The following is an 18,321-nucleotide window of genomic DNA, read 5'->3' as shown; positions in this document are numbered from 1 at the left end:
CTGGTGTGCGGTTTGCTAAGACCCTTGGTAAAGCACGGTATTAGGGTGGGAGTTACCCAATTTTCCAGGTGTTGTGTGTCTCAGTTTCCCTTGGCTATGAAAAGGAATTCCCTTCCCCCTTGCGCTTCCCAGGTGAGGCGATGCACCCACTGACCAGCACCGACTGTCTGACACGCCCCAGTGAGATGAACCCAGTACCTCAGTTGAAAATGCAGAAATCACCAATCTTTTGTGTCACTCACGCTGGGAACTAGAGGCTGGAGCTGTTCCTAATCAGCCATCTTGGGCGCCCCCCTCTATAAAAGGGTTTTTTTAAAACCTTCTTTACACAAACTTCTTCAGGGAAAAAAAAAAAACAATTCTGTGTTTAATCAAAATAATTTATTATGCTCCATATTTTATTAGGTATTCTGATAAGTAGAAAATCTAGTCTTCTTAAAATTAAAAAGTTTAGAGGTTTTTTGAGAACTAGGTAACTTCTGTTTTTGCCTCTTTTTTCATAATAACACGATTCTATTAAGTGTTTTAAATATTTTGTTTGATATTTTTGACAAACTTCTCAAAAGAAACTTTTAATTAAGTCTTTCTGACCTTGAATTAACTTACAATAGTTACAGAGGGTCCCTAAGACATCTCACAGATTTGAAAAAGAGAGATATTAAGCTAGTTTGAATTATTTGGTCTGTAAAATTATATGTGAAGTAACGTCAAATAAGAAATGTTTAATTTTTTTCAATATGACATACATATTGGAGGCAACGTTAGCATGTGTCTCCCATGTAGAAAGGCAAAATAGTTGTAAATCCTGTGAACCTTTTTCCAAGATGCAACACAGAAATTTATCAGAAAACCTGAAAGAAAGCATAGACTGTTTGAATGAAGTGGTGGGCTGCAGTCTACACTGTGAGCCAGGCAAAAAGCATCCAACAAGAGACAATGGACCTATTCATGGACCCAGCACATCACTACTACAACCAGAGATTCAGAAAGCCATCACACAAAAATTCTCTGTAACCAAGAAATTCATACATAGTCTTTGCCACTGAAAGCACTCAGAGCTGAAGCTAGGTGACAATAATCTGTAAACATTAAAGTCACATTCTTGGCCATGTGTGGGGGTTCACACTTGCAGCCCCAGCACTTTGGGAGGCAGAGGCGGTTGGATCACTTGAGAACATGATTTCAAGAGCAGCATAGCCAACATCGTGAAACCCTGTCTCTACCAAAAATACAAAAATTAGCCAGGTGTGGTGGCACATGCCTATAATCCCAGCTACTCAGGAGGCTGAGGCAGGAGAATCACTTGAGCCCATGAGGTGAACGATGCAGTGAACTGAGATCATGCCATTGCACTCCTGGCTCGGTGACACAGTGAGACTTTGTCTAAAACAAAAACAAACAAACAACAACAGCAGCAACAACAAAAAATCACATCCTGAAGAAAAAAAAAACCCAGTATAATCAACCACTAATTCAAAAGTAATTACAAAAAATAGTCTACCCCAAGGAGAAAGAACCAAAAAAACCAATTCTGGCAATTAAAACAAAAAACAAACAAACAAAAAAAAACAGCACTCTCTAATCCTCTAAATCGATCACACTAACTATCCAGCAGTGGATCCAAACTAAGATGAAATCCTTGAAATATCACATAAAACATTCAAAAGTTCATTAACTTCTTCGAGGAGATACAAAACAAAGGTAAAAAGCAACATAAAGAAATTTTAAAAATTTAGGATATTAATGAAACTTTTCTAAAGAGATAGATATTTTATTTGATTATTTTTTAAAATTATACTTTAAGTTCTAGGGTACATGTGCACAACATGCAGGTTTGTTACATATGTATACATGTGCCATGTTGGTGTGCTGAACACATTAACTCATCATTTACATTAGGTATATATCTTAATGCTATCACTCCTCCCTCCCCTCACCCCATGACAGGCTCTGGTGTGTGATGTTCCCCACCCTGTGTCTAAGTGTTCCCATTGTTCAATTCCCACCTATGAGGGAGAACATGTGGTGTTTGGCTTTCTGTCCTTGTGATAGTTTGCTCAGAATGATGGTTTCCAGCTTCATCCATGTCCCTACAAAGGACATTAACTCATCCTTTTTTATGGCTGCATGGTATTTCATGGTGTATATGTGCCACATTTTCTTAATCCAGTCTATCACTGATGGACATTTGGGTTGGTTCCAAGTCTTTGCTACTGTGAATAGTGCCACGATAAACAAACGTGTGCATGTGTCTTTATAGCAGCATGATTTATAATCCTTTGGGTATATACCCAGTAATGGGATGGCTACTTCTAGATCCTTGAGGAATCACTACACTGTCTTCCACAATGGTTGAACTAATTTACAGTCCCACCAACAGTGTAAAAATGTTCCTATTTCTCCATATCCTCTCCAGCACCTGTTGTTTCCTGACTTTTTAATGATCGTCATTCTAACTGGTGCGAGATGGTATCTCACTGTGGTTTTGATTTGCATTTATCTGATGGCCAGTGATGATGGGCATTTTTTCATGTGTCTGTTGGCTGCATAAATGTCTTCTTTCGAAAAGTGTCTGTTCATATCCTTTGCCCATTTTTTGATGGGGTTGATTTTTTGTTGTAAATTTGTTTAAGTTCTTTGTAGATTCTGGATATTAGCCCTTTGTCAGATTGGTAGATTGTAAAAATTTTCTCCCATGCTGTAGGTTGCCTGTTCACTCTGATGGTAGCTTCTTAAGAGACAGATATATTGAAGAAAACCGAATTGGAATTTATTGTGGGATCTGGCCAACAGCCCACAATGCAACGGGGCTCTTTCTTTGTTCCAAGGCAGATCGGCAGATCGAGAAATAAAAAAAAACACACAAGATAGTGAAAGCTGGGTCGGGCGGGGTGGGGGTCACTGCCTTCTGGTCCTGTGATGCCGCCAATGCACTGGTTATACCAGCATTTATTATTAAGTTTAGTGAGGACGGAGGTAGGTTAGTGAGGGATTTAGGGTCATTTGATTATGAGGTGAGATGATCACATAGGGATGAAGTAATTCTCTAACATAACGTCAGTATGCAGAAGCACAGTATACAGAGATAAGAATTTACAATATTGTGTGTGTGTCAGCAATTTCTAACAGAGCCTTAAAACAGAAACACAGTCTATACATAACCTACGTTTAGTAAGATACTAATCAGCAGTAATAATTGCAGCAAAAGCTGGTGGCAAACAATGAAATAGAAACAGGACGTGAAACTAGACAGCAAGTTAGGCCACAAATTCTCAGAAGGGAGTATGCCTTAACCCTAAAGAGACCTACAAGAGCCATGGCAAGATAAGGGCATTTATAACCTTATCTTATCCATATGAACAGGCGTCTTTCATGCGTCTGTTTACAGGCTCTCCACAAGGGTCACATTCCATTCCCAGAGCTATGAACATTTGCTTTTCTGGGATAGGAATCTTGGTGATGCATAACCTCCCTAACTGCATGTCTGTTTATAGGCTCTCTGCAGGGGGAAGCACATCATGCACTGTTGGCTCATTCTGGCAGCCCAACCTTGCATTGTCTTTACACAATCCTGCATGTAATTTTGTATTTACAACAATCAGGAGCATTTCACCTTTTATTCCATAACAATAGTTTCAGGGGCTCTCCCTAAAAGAACTTGTGCAATCAAAGACACTTTTAGGGAACTATAAAATTCAGTAGAAAAGTTTAACAACAGACTAAACCCAATATAAGAGAGTTTCAGAACTTGAAGAAAAAACTTTTGAATTAACCGAATCAGAAAAAAAAATAAAAAATGATCAAATTCCCCAATGAATAGGAGATTATGTAAAATCACCAAACCTAAGAACAAAAGGTATTTCTGGGTGAGAAGAAAAAGCAAAATTTTAGAATACCCATTTGAGAGAATTACTGATAAAACTTCCTTGGTGTTGCCAAAGATCTAGACATCCAAATACAAGAAGCTCAAAAAACTTCTGTGAGATCAATTCCAACAAGTATATCACCAAGGCCTAAGGTTAATGTGAAGGAAAGAATTCTAAGAGCAGTGAGACAAAAGCATCAAGTAACTTATGAATTAAAACCTATCAAGCTAACAGCAAACTTCTCAACAGAAACCTTCCAATCCAGAAGTGACTGGGATCCTCACTTTAGCCTTCTAAAAAAAAGATGACTGTCAACCAAGAATTTTATATCCAGTGAAACTGTTTTATAAATGAAGGGAAAAAAGTATTTCTCAGATAAGCAAATGATGAGGAAATGTGTCAGTACTAGACAAGTCCTACAGAAAATGCTAAAAAAAATTCAACTTTGAAAAGAAAGGCTGATACATGTCACAACAGAAACTCTTAAAATCATAAAACTCATGGGGCTTATAAAACAATAACACAATGGAGAAAACAAAGTCACGTGGTAACAATCAAACTGGAAAATTACTTCACATCTCAATACCAACATACAATATAAATGGTCTAAGTGCTCTACTTAAAAAATACAGATAGGTAGAATAAAATATATTACAAAACAAATATCTGCCTTCTTCAAGAGACACACCTAATACATAAAGATTCTTTAAAATTCAAGGTAAAGGGGTAAAAAAGGATATTTCATGAAAATGGAAACCAAAAGCAAATAGGAGTAGATATTCTTATATCAGAAAAACAGACTTTAAAGAAACAACAGGAAAAAAGACAAAGAAGAACATTATATAATAATAAAATAATCAATTATATGATAACATATAACAATATTAAATATATATGCATTTTACTCTGGAGCTCCCAGAATCATAAAAGTATTACTACTAGACTAATAAAAGAGATAGCAATACAGTAAAAACGAGGAATTCAATATTCTACTGACAGCATTAGACAGATCATCAAGGCGAAAGTCAAAAAAGAAACCCTGGACTTACAATGTAGTCTAGAATAAATGGGCCTAACAGCTATTTAGAAAACATTCTACCCAAGACATGCAGAATATACAATCTTCTCAGCAGCACACGAAACATTCTCCAACACAGACCATAAAATAATCCACAAAACAAGTATCAATATTTTTTTAATATTGAAATTATATCAAGTCACTTCATAGACCATAGTGGAATAAAACTAAAAGTTCCAAAAGGTCCCTTAAACCTATACATGTACATAGAAATTAAACAATCTGCTCCTGAATAATTTTTGGATTAACAATACAATCAATGATCAAATTTTTAAAATATTTGAAATGAATGATAACAGGGAAACAAGGTATCAGGACCTCTGGAATACAGCAAAACTAGTGCTAAAAAGAAAATTCACAATGCCAAATACCTACATCGAAAAGGCTGAAAAGAATCTGGATGGCAAGAAACGTCATCGAGATTCAGGAGAAAGTTGAAACCCATTCCAAAGAATCTAAAGAGTCCAGCATAATAATTCAAAAAATGGAAGATAAAATGGCCATTTTAATATAGAACCAAACTGAGCTAATAGAGCTGAAAAATTCACTACAAGAATTTTACAGCACAAACAGAAGTATTTTTTATTTAAATTTTAATTGAAGTTCAGGAGTACATATACAGGTTTTATGTGTTATGGCAGTTTGTTGTACAGATTATTTCATCACCCAGGTATTAAGCCCAGTATCTATTATTTTTCCTGACCCTCTCCCTCCTCCAAACCTCCACTCTTTGATAGGTAGGGGGTGTTGTTCCCCTCTATGTGTCCATGTGTTCTCATCATTTAGCTCTCATTTCTAAGTGAGAACATGCAGTATTTGTTTTTCTGTTTCTGCATTAGTTTTCTAAAGATAAAAGCCTCCAGCTCCATCCTTGCTCCTCCAAAGGACATGATCTTGTTCTTTTTCATAACTGCATGCTATTCCCTGGTGTATATGTACCATATTTTTTATCCCATCTATTACTGATAAACATTTAGGTTGATTCTGTGTTTGATATTGAGAATAATGCTGCATGCATGTTCTATATAATAGAATGCTTTCTCTTCCTTTGGGTATAGACCCAGTAATGGGATTGCTGGGTTGAATGGCAATCCTATTTTTAAATCCTTGAGGAATTGCCACACTGTCTTCCAAAATGATTTAATTAATTTACACTTCCACGGACAACGTATGTGTTCCTTTTTCTCTGCAGCTCTGCCAGCATCTGTTATTTTTTGACTTTTTAATAGTAACCATTCCAACTGATGTGAGATGGTATCTCATGGTGGTTTTGATTTGCATTTCCCTAATGGTCAGTGAAGTTGAGCTTTTTAAAATATGCTTGTTGGATCCATGTTTGTCTTCTTTTGAAATGTGTCTGTTCATGTTAATTGCCCACTTTTTAATATGATTGTTTTCTTCTTGTAAATTTGTTTAAGTTTCTTATAGATGCTGAACAGTAGACCTTTGTCAGATGCATAGTTTGCAGTATTTTTCTCCCATTCTGCAGGTTGTCTGTTTGCTCTGTTGATTGTTTCTTTTGCTGTGCAGAAATGCTTTGGTTTAATTAGATCCTATGTGTCAATTTTTCCTTTTGCTGCAATTGTTTGTGGCATCTTTGTCATAAAATCTTTGCTCATGCTTATATCCTGAATGGTATTGTCTAGGTTGTTTTTCAGGGTTTTTTCAGGGTTTTTATAATTCTGGGTTTTACATTTAAGTCTTTAATCCATCTTGTGTTAATTTTTGTATATGGCGTAAAGAAAGGGTCCGGTTTCAATCTTCTGCATATGGCTAGCTGGTTATCCTAGCACCTTATATTAAATAGAGAGCCCTTTTCCTATTGCTTGTTTTTGTCAGGTTTGTCAAAGATCAGATAATTGTAGGTGTGTGGCCTTATTTCTGGGTTCTCTATTCTATTCCATTGGTTTATGTGTCTGTTTTTCTATCAGTACCATGCTGTTTTGGTTACTGTGGCCCTGTAATATAGTTTGAAGTCAGGTAGTGTGATGCCTTCAGCTTTGTTCTTTATGCTTAGGATTGCCTTAGCTATTCAGGCTCTTTCTTGATTCCATATGAATTTTAAAATAGTTTTTTTTTTCAATTATATGAAGAATCTCAGTGGTGGTTTAATAGAAATAACATTGAATCTACAAATTGCTTTGGCTAGCACGATCATTTTAACAATATTGATTCTTCCTATCTCTTGAGCATGGAACGTTTTTCCACTTGTTCATGTTATCTCTGATTTCTTTGAGCAATGTTCCATACTTCTCCTTGTAGAGATCTTTCACCTCTCTGGTTAGTCTTATTCCTAGATATTTTATTTTATTTTTTCGGTGTGTGGCAATTGTGATAGCAACTGAATTTCTGATTTGGCTCTTGGCTTGAATGTTGTCAGTGTATAGGAATGTCAATACATTTTGCACATTGGTTTTACATTCTGAGGCTTTGCTGAAATTGTTCAGAGTAAAGGAGCTTCTGGGCTGAGACTATTGAGTTTTTTGGATATAGAATCATGTCATCTGCAAACAGTGATATTTTGACTTCCTCTCTTCTTGTTTGGATGCCTTTTATTTCCTTCTCTTGCCTGATTGCCCTGGCTGAGACTTCCAATACTATGTTGTATAGGAGTGGTGACAGACAGCATCCTTGCCATGTGCCAGTTTTCAAGAGGAATGCTTCCAGCTTTTGCCCACTCAGTATGATGTTTGCTGTGGGTTCATCATAGATGGTTCTTATTATTTTGAGGTATGTTTCTGTAATACCTAGTTTATTGAGAGTTTTTAACAAGTACTGTTGAATTGTACCAAAAGCCATTCCTGCTTCTATTAAGAAAATCATGTGGCTTTTGTCTTTAGTTCTGTTTATGTGATGAATCATATTTATTGATATACATATGTTGAACCAAACTTGCCACCCAATGGATAAAGCCTATTTGATCTTAGTGGATGAGCTTTTGGATTTGCTGCTGGTTTCAGTTTGCCAGTATTTTCTTGAGGAATTTTGTATCGATGTTCATCAAGATATTAACCTGAAGTTTTCTTTTTTTGTTGTGTCTCTACCAGGTTTTGGTATCAAGATGATACTGGTCTCACAGAATGAGCCAGGGAAGATTCCCTTCTTCTCATTTTTTTTAAAAAATAGTTTCAGCAGGAATTGTACCAGCTCTTTGTACATCTTGTAGAATTCAGCTATAAATCTGTCTCATCTTGGGATTTGTTTCGTTTTTTAGGCAATTAATCACCAACTCAATTCCAGAGCTCATTATTGGTCTGCTCAGGTATGCAATTTCTTCCTGGTTCAGTGTTGGGAGGGTGTGCCTGTCTATGTATTTATCAATTTCTTCCAGATTTTCTAGTTTATATGCATAGAGGTGTTTATAATATTCTCTGATGACTGTCTATATTCCTATGGAGTGATTGGTAATACCGCCCTTGTTTCAGATTGTACTTTTCTGAATTTTTTCCTTCTTTATTAGTCTAGCTAGTGGCCTATCTGTTTCATTATATTTTTTTTCCAAAAAGCTAGCTGCAGGATTCATTGATCTTTTGAATAAATTTTGATGTTTCAATCTCCTTCAGTTCATCTCTCATTTTGGTTATTTCTTGTCTTCTGCTAGCTTTAAGATTTGTTTACTCTTGATTATCTAGTTCTCTTAGTTGTGATGTCACATTGTTATCTTGAGATTTTTCTACCTCAAGTTAGAGGTAGAAACTTCTTTCTACTTCTATTGAAGTGAGAATTCAGTGTCCCAGAGATTCTGGTATGTTGTTTCTTGTTCCCATTAGTTTCAAAAAACCTCTTGATATCTGCCTTAATTTCATTATTTACCCAAAAGTCATTCATGAGCAGGTTATTCAATTTCTATGTAATTGTATGATTTTGAGTAAATTTCTTAGTCTTTCTAATTTGATTTCACCATGGTCTGAATGATTGTTATGATTTCAGTTTTTTGGATTTGCAAAAGAGTGTTTTACTTCTGATTATGTGACTGATTTTAGAGTATGTGTCATGTGGCAATGAGAAGAACGTATATGCTGTTGGTTTTGGGTGGAGAGTTCTGTAGATGCCTATCAGGACCATTTGATCCAATGGAGTTCAGGTCCTAAACATCTTTGTTAATTGTTTGTCTCAACGATCTAATATTGTCAGTGGGGTATTAGTCTCTCAATGTTATTGTGTGGGAGTCTAAGTCGCTTTAAAGGTCTCTAAGAACTTGCTTTATGAATCTGGGTGCTCCTGTATTTGGTGCATATATATCCAGAATGGTTAGAACTTTTTGAACTTTTTACCATTATGTAATGTCCTTGTTTCTTTTTTAAAAAAATCTTTGTCGTTTTAAAGTCTGTTTTATTTAAAACTAGGATTGAAACCTCTGCTTTTCTTTTTTTTTTTTTTTTTCCTTTTTTCCATTTGCTTGGTAAATTTTTCTCCAGCTCTTTATTTTGAGCCTATATGTGTTACTGCATGTGAGATGGGTCTTTTGAAGACAGCAGTCCAAGGGGTCTTGGTTCTTTATCCAGCTTGCCACACTGTGTCTTTTAATCGGGGGCATTTAGCCCATTTACATCCAAGGTTAGTATTGATATGTGTGGATTTGATCCTGTCATCATGATGTTGCCTGATTTTTCAAACTTGCTTATTTGGTTGCTTTGTATTGTGACTGGTCTGGGTACTTCAGTGTGTTTTTGTCAGGAGCTCTTGGAAGGCATGCCTGGTGGTAAAAAATTTCCTCAGCACTTATTTGTCTGAAAAGAATCTTATTTCTCCTTTGCTCATGACGCTTAGTTTGACCAGATATAAAATATTGGGTGGGAATTTCTTTTCCTTAAAAATGTTGAATATTGGTCCCCAATCTCTTCTGGCTTGTAGAATTTCTGCTGAGAGATTCGCCGTTAGTTTGATGGGGTTCCCTTTGTAGGTAATCTAACATTTCTCTCTAGCTGCCTTTAACATGTTTTTTCCATTTTGGCCTTAGACAATCTGATGATTACATGTCTTAGAGTTATCATTTTGTGAAGTATCTTACTGGGGTTCTCTGCATTTCCTGAATTTGAATGGTGGCCTCTCTAGCTAGGTTGGGGGAAATTCTTATGGATGATATCTTGAAATACGTTTTGCAAGTTGGTTCCATTCTCCCCCATCACTTTCATGGACACCAATGATTCATAGAGTTTATCTCTACATAATTCCATATTTCTCAGAGGTTTTGTTCATTTTTTTCTCATCCTTTTTTCTCTGTTTGTCTGACTGTCTAATTTATTTCAGCAAACCAGTCTTGAAGCTCTGACATTCTTTCTTCCACTTGGTCTATTCTGCTTTCAATACTTGTGACAGTACTATGGAATTCTTGTAGTGTGTTTTTCAGGTTGATAGAACATAACTATCAGGTTGGTTATGTTCTTTACTATGTTGGCTGTTTTGACTGTCAGTTCCTGTACTGTTTAATCGTGATTTTTAGCTTCCTCGGATTAAGTTTCAATGTACTTCTGTAGTTCAGTGATCTTTGTTCCTATCTATGTTCTGAATTCTAATACTGTCATTTCAGCCATCTCAGCTTAGTTCAGAACCTTTGCTGGAGAGCTGATGTGTTCATTTGGAGGAAAGGAGTCTCTGTGGCTTTTTGAGTTTTCAGAGTTCCTGCACTGATCCTTTCATTTTTGTGGGCTTATTACCTTCAATCTTTGAGGTTGCTGACCTATGAGTGAGTTTTTTTCTTTTATCCTAATTGATAACCTTGAGGGTTTGATTGTGGTATAAGGTGGATTCAGCTGACTGGCTTCATTTCTGGAAGATTTAAGGTGGCCAACACTCAACTCCCAGCTCCTGGACTGCATGCTCTAAATCTTGGTGACTTGTATTGGGTGCCAACTTTGTTCCCTTGCTCTTTGAAGTCAGGAACCCACTGTGCTGGGGGCCAGGGTAAAGGGAATATGATCCTAGTCTACTGGTCACTATACTCTGATAGGTGGTATCAGCCAATCTGTTCTGAAGAGCAGGGACAGTGGGATTCATCCTCCTTCACACATGCCAACAGCAATGGTAGTGGCAGCTGGCAGAGTGATAGCAGGTACTAAGGTACCTGCCTCCCTTTAAACCTCAGTCCTCACCAAAGCTTCTTATACCCTTAGTTGACTGTCAGGTTGTTGCAAGCCCCTAATAACAGGCACAATTTCAGAAAGACCCACAAGATATGAAATTGGCTTGAACTACTGTGGTAAGTGTATCAGAAGTATTAACAGCAGAATAAACCAAGTTGAAGATAGAATCTCAGAGCTCAAAGACTGGTTCTTTAAATGAAGTCAGACAAAAACAAGGAGAAAAGGATTTCAAAAAATGAAAAAATTTAGAAATATAGGATTATGTAGACAGATCAAATCTATGACACATTGGCATTCGTGAAAAGAGAGAGAGAGCATTCATTTTGGAAAACATATACAAGAATATTGTCTATGAACATTTCTCCAACTTTCCTAGTTGAGATTTAGCTTGATATTTCACCAAATGGACTTAACAGACATCTCCACGATACTCCAAATAACAAACACAAACATGCAAATTCAAGAAATTCAGAGAACCTCTGTGAGATACTCAAATGACTAAGAAACATAGTCATTAGATCCTCCAAGGTCAACATGAAACAATATTAATGGCAGCTAGAGAGAAGTGGAAGGTCATCTACAAAGGGAACCCAACAGGCTAACAGCAAAACTTTCAGCAGAATTCTAAGCCAGAAAACATCAGGGGTCTATATTCAAAATTCTTAAAGAAAATAAAGTTCAATCAAGAATTTCATACCTGGCCAAGCTAAGCTTTATACATAAGTGAATAAGAAATGACATCCTTTTCAGACAAGCAAATGCTAAGGGAATTTGTTACCACCAGGTCTGCCTTACAAAAGATCCTTAAGAGAGAGTGAAACATGGAAATAAATGTTCTTTTCCAATCACCACAAAACACACTCAAGTACCTAGGCCATGCACACTACAAAGCAATATTTAATCAAATCCTCTTAACAATCAGCTACCAACATAATTACAGGGTCAAATCTGCAAATGTTAATATTAATCTTGAATGTAAATGAATTAAACTCCCCACTTAAAAGGCAAAGAGGGACAAGGCATGTAAAGCAGAAGACTCAACTGTATGCTGTCTTTCAAGAGACCCATCTCACATGCAAGAACACCCACAGGTTCAAAATAAATGGATGGAGAAAGACCAATCAAGCAAAGAGAAGACAAAAAAGAGCAGAGGTTGCTATTTTTACTTCAGAAAAAATTAACTTTAAACAAACAACAATAAAAAAAGATAAATAAGGGCATTACATAACAATAACGTGTTAAATTCAACCAGAATATTTAAATATTCTAAATCTTTCTCTCTCTCTGTATGTGTGTGTGTGTGTATATACATAGGTATGTGTATATAGGTGTGTGTATATGTGTATACATATATGTGTGTGTGTATATATATACATACGTGTGTGTGTATATATACACATACATATATATATCTCTAACACTGGAGCACCCATATTTATAAAATAGCTCTTAGAAACATACAAAGAGACTTAGATAACATCACAAAAGAAGTGGGAGACTTCAACACCCAAGTGACTTTTAGACACATAATAAAGGCAGAATACTAACAAAGATATTTGAGACTTAACATTTCCCCAAATGGACATAACAGACATCTCCATAACACTCCACACAACAAAAACAAAATATTCCTTCTTCTCATATTCACGTGGCACATGCTATAAAATTGACACCATGCTTGGCCAAAAACAATTCTTAACAAATTTAAAAGAAATCATATCAACCACATTCTTGGACCACAGCAAAACAAGAATAGAAACCAATACCAAGTAGATCTCTCAACACAATACAATTAAATGGAAATGAAACAATCTGTTCCTGAATGACTTTTAAGAAAGAAATTAAGGCAAAAATTAAGAAATTCTGGGAAACTAATAAAAGCAAAGAAACAATGCACCAGAATCTGTGAGACATAACTAAAGAGGAAAGTTTGTAGTGCGAAACACCCACATCAGAAACATCTCAAATTAATATAGAAACTTGAAAAAAAAACAAGAGAAAATCAACCTCAAATTTGCATAAGAAAAGAAATAGGCCAGGCGCAGTGGCTCAAGCCTGTAATCCCAGCACTTTGGGAGGCCGAGGTGGGTGAATCACCTGAGGTCCGGAGTTCTGGACCAGCCTAACCAACATGGAGAAACCCCGTCTCTACTAAAAATACAAAATTGGCCAGGCGTGGTGGTGCATGCCTGTAATCCCAGCCACTCAGGAGGCTGGGGCAGGAGAATCACTTGAACCTGGGAGGCAGAGGTTGTGGTCAGCTGAGATGGCACCATTGCACTCCAGCCTGGGCAACAAGAGCAAAACTCCTTCTCAAAAAACAAAAACAAACCAACAAAAAAGAAATAACCAAAGTCAGAGCTGAATTAAATGAAATGGAGATGAGGAAAACCATACAAAAAATCAATGAAACAAAAATTGTTTTTTCTAAAGATAAAGAAGGCTGATGGACTTCTAGTTATACTAATAAGGAAACAAGGGAGAAAATTCAAAAACCTACAATTAAAAATGAACAAGGAGACATTACTACTGACCTTACAGAAATACAAAAATACCCTCAGAGACTATTATGAACAACTCTATGCACAAAAACTAGAAAATCTAGAAAAATTGATAAATTCCTGCAAACATGCAACTCCCCAAAACTGAACTAAGAAGAAACTGTAACCCTGAACAGACCAATAATCAGTTCCAAAATTGCACAGTAGCCAGGCACAGTGGCTCATTCTTTAATACCTACACTTTCAAGACTGAGGCAGGTGGATCACTTGAGGCTAGGAGTTTGAGACCAGCCTGGCCAATATAGCAAAACCTGTCTCTACTAAAAATACAAAAATTAGCCAGGCATGGTGACACATGCCTGTGATCCCAGCAACTTAGTAAGCTGGAGCACAAGAATCACTTGAGCCTGGGACACAGAAGTTGCATTGAGCCAAGATCGTGCCACTGCACTCCAGCCTGGGCAAAAAAGTGATACTCTGTTTCAAAAAACAATAATTGAAATAAATAAAAATGATAAAAAATTTTCACCAGCAATATAAAATCTACCAACCAGAAAAAGTCCTTGAACACACGGATCTACAGTCACATTCTACCATATATATATAGAAGAGCTGGGACCAATCCTACTGAAACTATTTCAAAAAAATTTGAACTCATTCTATGAGGCCAGAATCATCCTGATACCAAACTTCTGCAGAGACACAATGCAAAAAGCAAACTTCAGGCCATGACTCAGAATATCTGCAACAGCTCAGAAATCTGGTTGCAGCTCAGAAACCTAGCCAGTCAAGTTGCCTCCGGGGCAGATGCCAGAGGCAGATTTACTGGGCTGGGAGAGTGAAAGTTGAATAGACCCCACAACCATCTGCTGAGCTGAAAACCCTGGGCCATGGGTGCCTTCCCAGTTGCATATCATTGGGTATCACTGCCCTGCCAGAAACTCCTCCACTCCTTGACCCACTGCACCAGTAGACATATCCTACAACCCACTCGGACTCTCTCAAGCACAGAACTGGCAAGTCCCTGGTGAGTTGTGACTCTACTGGTGACCCAACACTCAGCTGGTACCACCCCTAAGGAAGGAGACAGCGCGTCCTACCAAATCTCCCACTGGGGCAAAGAAAACACAGGCATGGTGCCAGTTTTTGAAGGGGATGGCACCAAGTCCTGGGATTGAGATTGGAGAGGAAGTCATCTCTTGCCCCTGCCTTCTTTCCCCAGAGCACTGCTGCATAAGCACTGAAAAGTGCGCAGCAGTTAAGAGCTTATCTGCCGGCCCTTACTCTTATGCACCATCTAGTGGACTAAATCCTAAATTATACCACCAAACACAAGTACATTCCTCCAAGAGGCAACGTCTCTGAAACCTGTCAGAGTATGTATATACAACCTTGGAACCCATACGTACAGCGCCTTGGCCTTCTAAAAGCACTCAGAAATGAAGCCAATTGACTATACAGTATATTAACCAGTCAAACTCTCAAGGGGAGCAAAAATACAAAAACAAAAAGTCCCACCCAAATGACAGCAAACTAAAAAAAAAAAAAAAAAAAAAAAAAAAAAAAAAAAAAAAAAAAAAAAGAGAGAGACAGCTCATCTCTTAGATGAGAAAAAATTAGCACAAGAACTCTTGCAATCGAAAATGTCAGAATGTTTTGTCACCTCCAGAAGATCACACTGACTCACTAGCAATTAATCCTAGCCAGATTGAAATATCTGAAGTTAAAGACATGTAATTCAGAATGTAGGTGTCAAGAAAACTCAAAGAGATTTAAGAGAAAGTTGAAACCAATCCAAGAAAGCCAGAAAAAATGATCTAAGATTTGAAACACAACATAAGCATATTAAGAAAGTACCAAACTGAACTTCTGGAATGAAAAAATTCACTACAGGAGTATCAAACTACAGATGGAGGCTTGAACAACAGACTAGACCAAGCAGAGCAAAGAATTTCAGATCTCTAAGACAGTTCCTTCAAATCAACCCAGTCAGACAAAAGTAAAGAAAAAAAAAAATTGAACAAGAAAATCCAGGAAATATGGGATTATGTAAAATAACCGAACCTAGTACTCACAGGCATTTCAGAGAGAAAAGAAGAAAGTGTAAGCAACTGGAAAACTTATTTGAAGATGTAATTCACAAAAATGTTCCCCATCTCACTAGAGAGGTCAACATGCAAACACAAAAAAATTGAAAAAACCCCTATGAGATACTATACAAGATGATCATCCCCAAGGCATAAGCTGACAAACATTCTGAGGTCAACACAAAATAAAACATTTTAAAGGCAGTCATATCAATATTAACCTTGAATATAATGATCTAAATGCCCCCCACTTAAAAGGCACAGAGGACCAAGTTTGATTTTTAAAAATCCAACCTTCTAATGTTTTCAACCTTCTAATGTTTTCAAAAGATCCATCTCATACTTAACTACACACATAAACTGAAAGTAAAAGGATGGAGAGAAAACTATTATGCAAATGGAAAACAAAAAAGACCAGGGCTTACAATTCTATCAGATAAAAGAGACTTCAACAACAGCAAAGGAGAAAGCAAGTCATTACATAATTATAAAGGTTTTAATTCAATCAGAAGCCTTAATTTTTTTTTTGACAGAGTCTCGCTTTGTCACTAGAGTGCAGTGGTGCAATCTCTACACACCGCAACTTCTGCCTCCTGGGTTCAAACGATTCTTGTGCCTCAGCCTCCCAAGTAGTTGGGATTATAGGTGTGCACCATCACACCCAGCTAACTTTTTTATATTTTTAGTAGAGACTGGGTTTTGCCATATTGGCCTGGCTGGTCTCAAAATCCTGGCCTCAAGTGATCTGCCTGCCTCAGCTCTCAACGTGCTGGCATTACAATTGTGAGCACTGTGCCTAGCCTGCTTTCTTCTCTTGCTCAAGATTGCCCCATTCGGGGTCTTTTGTGATTCCATATGAAGGCTAGGATTGTTTTTCTGTATTTGTGAAAAATTCCATTGGAATTTTGATAAATATTAGATTCAATCTATCGATCACCTTGGGTAGCACAGACATCTTAACAATAATAAATCTTCTAATCTGTAAACACAAGTTACACAACATTTATATTTTTCTCAAGTTTTTAAATCTATGTTTTGTAGTTTTCAGTGTACAGATCTTTCACCTCCTTGGGTAAATTTATTTATAGGTATTCTTTCTGATGCTATTGTCTTCAGATTGTTTTCTTTATTTTGGATTATTATTTGTATATAGAAAAATAAACTGTGTTAATTATGTTTATGTTAATATTTTGTATAACCATGCTGTAATTTTACTGAACTTATTTATTAGTACTAATAATTTCGGATGGAGTTGTAGCATTTTGTGCATTTATTATTATGACATCTACAAACGGAGACAATTTTACTTCTTCCTTTCCAGTTTGTATGCCTGTCTATTCTTTTTATTGCCTTATTGCTCTGGCTAGGACTAAATTCAATAGGACTATTGGGAGTGTGCATTCTTGTCTAGTCCCAGCTCTTCAGGAAAATGCTGTCACCTTATCCTCATTCAGTATAATGTTGGCTATGAGTAATGTTATATATGTCTTTTATTATTTTGAGATATATTTCTTCTATGCTATCTTATTAAGAGTTTTTATCATTAAGGGGTGTTAGATTTTATCAAATAAATTCTGCCTCTATTGGGATGATCATATGATTTTTGTTTTTAATTCTGTTTATGCAGTGAATTACATTTATTGATTTGCATATGTTAAGCCATCCTTGAATACCTGAGATAAAAGCCACTTGATTATATTATCTTTTTGATGTGCTGTTGAATTTGGTTTGCTAATTTTGTTGAGGAGTTTTGCATCGTTGTTCATCAAGGACATTGGTCTGTAGTTTTTTATTATTATCTTCTTGCCTGATGTTGATATCACAATACTGGTTGCATAGAATGAGTTAAGGAAGAATCTTTCTTGCTCAATCTCCTGAAATACTTTTAGTAACACGTACCAGCTCTACTTTGTATGTCTAGTAAAATTTGGCTGTGAATCTGTCTGGTCTTGTCTTTTTGCTGTTGTTTTTGTTGGGAAATGTATTATTTCTGGTTAAATCGCATGACTTGTTATTGGTCTGTTCAGGATTTCTATTTCTTCCTGGTTTATTCTCGTGAGGTTGTATGCTTCCAGAATTTATTCACTTCCTCTAGGTTTTCCAGTTTGTGTGCTTAGAGATGCTCACAGTAGTCTCTGGTAATCTTGTGTATTTCTGTGACATGAGGTGTAATGCCACCTTTATCATTTCTGATTGTGTTGATTTGAATTTTCTCTTTCTTTAGTGTAGCTAGCAATCACTTTTATCTTTTCCATAAACTTGTCATTTTGTTTATTCTTTTATCTTTTTTTGTTCTCAATCCCATTGGTTTTGGTCTGATCTTTGTTCTTTCTTTTCATCTGCTAGGTTTGAGCTTAGTTTGTTTTTGTTTTTCTAATTCCTTGCAGTGCAATGTTAGGTTATTAATTTGAGATATTTTCTACTCTTTTATGTAGGTATTTGACACTATACACTTTTCACTTAGCACTGCTTTTGCTGTATCCCAGAGGTTTTGGCATGCTGTGTCTCTATTTTGTTTGTTTGAAAATTGTTTTAAAATTTTCTGCCTTGATTTTGTCAGGTAGCTAAAGGTCATTTAGGAGCAAGATGTTCAGTTTCTATGTATTCGCATATTTATGAGAGTTCCTCTTGGTATTGATTTCTAATTTTATTTCACTATGATCCAAGGAGACACTTAATTTGTATTTGATGTTTTTAATTTATTAA

This window comes from Piliocolobus tephrosceles, chromosome 21 (assembly GCF_002776525.5).
Source record: "Piliocolobus tephrosceles isolate RC106 chromosome 21, ASM277652v3, whole genome shotgun sequence".
NCBI lineage: Eukaryota > Metazoa > Chordata > Mammalia > Primates > Cercopithecidae > Piliocolobus > Piliocolobus tephrosceles.
The sequence above is the reverse complement of the archived record's forward strand: the minus strand, read 5'-3'. Positions refer to the sequence as shown.